Genomic DNA, 4,750 nt, shown 5'->3' with positions numbered 1-4,750 from the left:
TGTTGAAAACATATAAAGGTGTCTTTGCCTAGGATTATTCAGATCTCAAGTCCTATGATACCTTTGTAATTAAATGCACTATACCGATGACCTCTAATGAGAAACCAGTTCAACAGAACCTTAAAAAGATTCATCCAAACCTTGAAAGCCAAATCAAATCTGAATTAAACAAACTTCTAAAAGAAAAGATAATATTTCCCATTAGACACTCAAAATGGGTATCAAATATGGTTCCTGTCAGGAAAAAGAATGGAGATATTAGGATTTGTATTGATTTTAGGAACTTAAATAGAGCTTGTCAAAAGGATAACTTTCCTTTTCCTACCATGGAGAAAATATTGCAATCAGTTGCAGGCTCTGAGTTAATGTCTTTTCTAGATGGATTTCTTAAGGATCTAATCAGATTCTTGTACATCTAGATGACAGACTAAAGATGACATTCAGGACCAAGTGGGGGACATATGCTTATCATAAGATGCATTTTAGACTTATCAATGCAGGTGCTACATTTCAACGCGCCATGGATATTGCTTTTAAAGGTCTGATTAATAAATTAGTTTTTATTTACCTAGATGACATTACAGTCTACTCTAGGAATAGAAACAATCATTTGAATGACCTAAAGCATATTTTTGAAAGATGCAATAAATATGGAATTTCTCTAAATCCCAAAAAATAATACTTTGCATTAGAAAAAGGAAAACTTCTCATATTCATAGTGTCCAAGAAAGGAATTTATATTGATCCTGATAGAATCCAAGAAATTGAAAAGATTCCTCTCCCACATAACAAAAAGACCATGCAATCATTCCTAGGCTAGATTAATTTTGTAAAAATATTTGTTCCTAATTTTTCACAGATTGTTTTACCCCTTCAATCAATGATAAGAAAGAATGCAATCTTCAAATGGGGTAAAAATGAAAGAGAGTCATTTGAGTTAATAAAAAAAGCCATTATCAATGCTCCTTCTTTAACAACTCTAGACTTTCTTAAAACTTTTTTATTATACACATTTTCATTCGATACATCATATGTAGTAGTTTTAACACATCTAAATGATCAAAACATCGAGGCACCTATCCCTTTTTTCAGTTCCAATTTACAGGGTGTCGAGCTAAACTACTTAGTTGTTGAGAAACAAGCTTTTGCTGTCTTTAAAACCTTAAAACATTTCAGACCTTTTCTCCTCAAAACTCATACAAAAATAGTAGTACCTTACCCTGCAATAAGGCAATTATTGATTCAAAGAGAAGTGGGGGAGAAAAGAGAAAATTAGGTCACTACACTTCAAGAGTACAATGTAGAAATCTGACTAGCTAAAATTGTTAGGGGCCAAGGTTTTTGCAGAATGCTAAATGGAGCCTCCCATTTATCAATAGAATAAGACCAAGGTAATGAAGTGAAAATATTAGAGGTAAACCTCAACAATGCACAATCACAGTATGCTGATTTGAAGTTTTATTTAAAGAATGGATATTTTCCTATGCATCTCAATTATAAAACAAAGTGTTCTTTATGGTTAAAATAAAATTAGTATGAATTAATTGATAACGTATTATTTAGAAAAAATTATGATCCAGTATTATTAAGATGCCTAGAAAAACCTGAAGCTAAAAAGGTTATGCAGGAGTTACATGATGGACCAGCTAGAGGTCATTTCAAAGGAAATACCACAGCTCACAAAATCTTGCATGCAGGTTATTATTGGCCAACACTATTCAAGGATGCCCTAACTATGCAAGAAAATGCATAATTTGTCAAACTGGAGCTGGAAGAGAAAACAAACCAACATTCATATTACATACAGTGAATATCCAACAACCATTTCAACAATGGGGATTAGATATAATTGGTGATATTGCTCCTAACTCTTCCAAGCATCACAAGTACATCCTTACAACTACTGATTATTTCACAAAATGGGTAGAAGCTATCCCACTAAAGGTAACTAACACAGAAAGTATTACAAACTTTATTGATCAATACATAATCACTAGGTTTGGCTTACCTACAACTTTAATGTTTGATAATGCATATTATTTTTTTGGAAATGCTATGGTAGAATTTTCCTTAAAAAGAGGTTTCAAATTGAAGTGTTCAGCCAGCTATTATCTAGGTAATGGATTAGCCGAATCAACAAATAAAAACATTATTAGAATCATCAAGTGGACTATAGACAAAAATCATAGGAATTGGCACAAGGCATTGGCATTTTCGTTTTTGGCAGATAGAGTAACATAGAAGGCCTCAATCAGTTCTTCTCCTTTTTCCTTACTTTATGGAAAAGAAGAAGTTCTCCCCACAAACATAGCAACCCCATCTCTGACCCTAGTGAAATTTATTAATGAAAATCCTTCCTCTTCTCTTCAATCAAGACAATTTTAGATCCTTAAGGTTGAAGAAGAAAGAGAAAAAGCTAAAGCCACCCATTCCCATCATCAACAATTAGTCAAATGCTCTTTTGATACAACCTCTGTCAATCATAAAACCTTTGAAGTAGGTGATCTGGTTTTGAAATGGGACAAAGCACATGAGGAAAAGGGAAAACACACCAAATTCCAAATACTGTGGCTTGGACCATTCCAAATCATTGAGAAAATTTGTCCATCAACATTTCTTTTACAAGATTTGTAAGGTAGAATAGATTCTTTCCTCGTTAATGGGCAAATTTTGAAAAAATACTTTTCCTAGAAAAATAACCACTTCTAATTTTGTATCATATTGTCTTTAAGATTCTTAGGAAAAATAAAATTTAAATAGTATTTACTTTTGGCTTCTCAAAATAAAGTCTCTGAGAATACTTCGATTTTTTTCTTCTATAAATAGGAAAAGTTAAAGAAATAATTAGAGCATTTGAGTATCAAAATGAACCCTATTTCTTTGGAAAAACTTGACCTTGCTAAAAACACTTATTCTATGAACAAGCTCTTATCTTTATAAAGTACAGATGCTTTGTTATCAGTCAAGAAAGGAATCTTCAACCTAGTAAGGAATCTCTACAGATGAGTATCTCAAAACTCTATTATTATCATCCAAAAACTCTTAAAAAGAGCCAATGATTCACCCCATCTGATAAAATTTTCTTTTTTGAGAGTGTAATTCAAAAATATGAAAAACTTAAAAGATAATAAGTGTTATTACGAGCTTGTTTACCATGATCATAGGGGAATAATTACACTGATATTACCAATACTACATATTAAAACAGGGTAATAGCCAATGATCTAATCAATCAAAGTACAAATGGTCTCATCAAGAGCCAATTTGTTCAATTTAATTACAACCAGTGAATGGAATTGTCATTACTAGGTTACCAAGCCTAGACAATGTCTTCTAAGAAACTTAAAAAGAAAAATTACATAAATGGAAAAAACAAGATCCAAATGAGAAAGAAAGAAAATGCATATCATATTGAATTCTGAAAATTGCTTCTGATGGGACAATGAATCATTGTTGGTTAAAAGATAACCCCGCCGAGGCTATGAATGCCTGCTGGTAGCAGAGGCTCTATCTATGATTAATGAGTAAACAATAAAAACTAATATGTAGAATACACCTACTATATCTCTTTAAATCTTAGTATAGACTAATGCAAACATTTATATTTTTATTATTACAAGAGTAAAGTAGTTGAATAATTGAATTAAGTGACTGATTATGTTTTCAGAGAAATATTATTTAGTTTTTAACTCATGTAATTATTATTCCTATAACTCTTCTAATTTTGAAAGCTTTAGAGATTTCAAAAGACTAATCAGAGATAGCTGGTCTACCCAAATGAATCGCCAATTGTTGTACTATGTAACAACACCCCCATTTATAAGGATTAATAGCTAGTATTTGACATATAAATGGGGACCCTTTAATTTTTAGCTTTTAAAAATAAGTGCTAACTCTAAAAATTTGCTTAAACCTCTAGAATAGAACCTAGACTTAATATTTTATCATCGAAAATCACATCTCGCAGTTTTCCATGTGACAATTATTAACATCCTAAAGAAAATCCTGAAATGAGATATGCAATAAAGTCTCCACTACAATTTTCTGATCGTGACACTCTAAGAATATGCGATCACATTTTGTAGATCATAATTTAATAAGCCATGTGACTGTGTTATCCCTTAAAAATTGTGAAATGCGATATTTCGCAATTGCCTTTCACATTATCTGCGAACAATGCTATGTTGCAACATTCGAAAGTAGAGATGTGGAAAATTAGACATAAAGTGTGGGAAGTTATTGAGTTTTTAATGAAATATCAAGTGGGTTGACAGAGAAATTATTGTTTACTAGCTCGAGGAGAGAAGTTAATATTTTCAAGTCATGGTTAGTTAATATAGAGATTGCGTTCAAATCTTCCCATGATTCAAGTCATTTCAAGGAGCTCTTCAGCCTTAATTTCCCTCTACTGTTTACGTTGATATATCTCTCTTTCATTTCAATAAAGCTTCAAAAGGGATGTCCTTACAAAAAGTAATGCAAAAATAGAAGCAACAGAGTGTTTTAGAATATGAGGTTACAGAGATTCCACCCATATTTTTTGATACGGTTTGCAGTGCTGATGGAGGAGAAATGGTGTGGGAAGTTATCTATAATAGACTTGAAAATGAGAAGCCTAAATTTACTGTTACTAAGGCAAGAACAGATTCAATACTACCCTTGACAACTCAATTCAGAGACGCTACTTGCTCTTTCCTTCACAGAATAGGAGCAAGAGACGGGATACTACCATACACGGATATGGTTAGAT

Source organism: Pinus tabuliformis, chromosome 1_2, assembly GCF_031772625.1.
Source record: "Pinus tabuliformis cultivar Carrire ecotype Pingquan chromosome 1_2, CPIR1, whole genome shotgun sequence".
Classification (NCBI taxonomy): Eukaryota; Viridiplantae; Streptophyta; class Pinopsida; order Pinales; family Pinaceae; genus Pinus; species Pinus tabuliformis.
The sequence above is the reverse complement of the archived record's forward strand: the minus strand, read 5'-3'. Positions refer to the sequence as shown.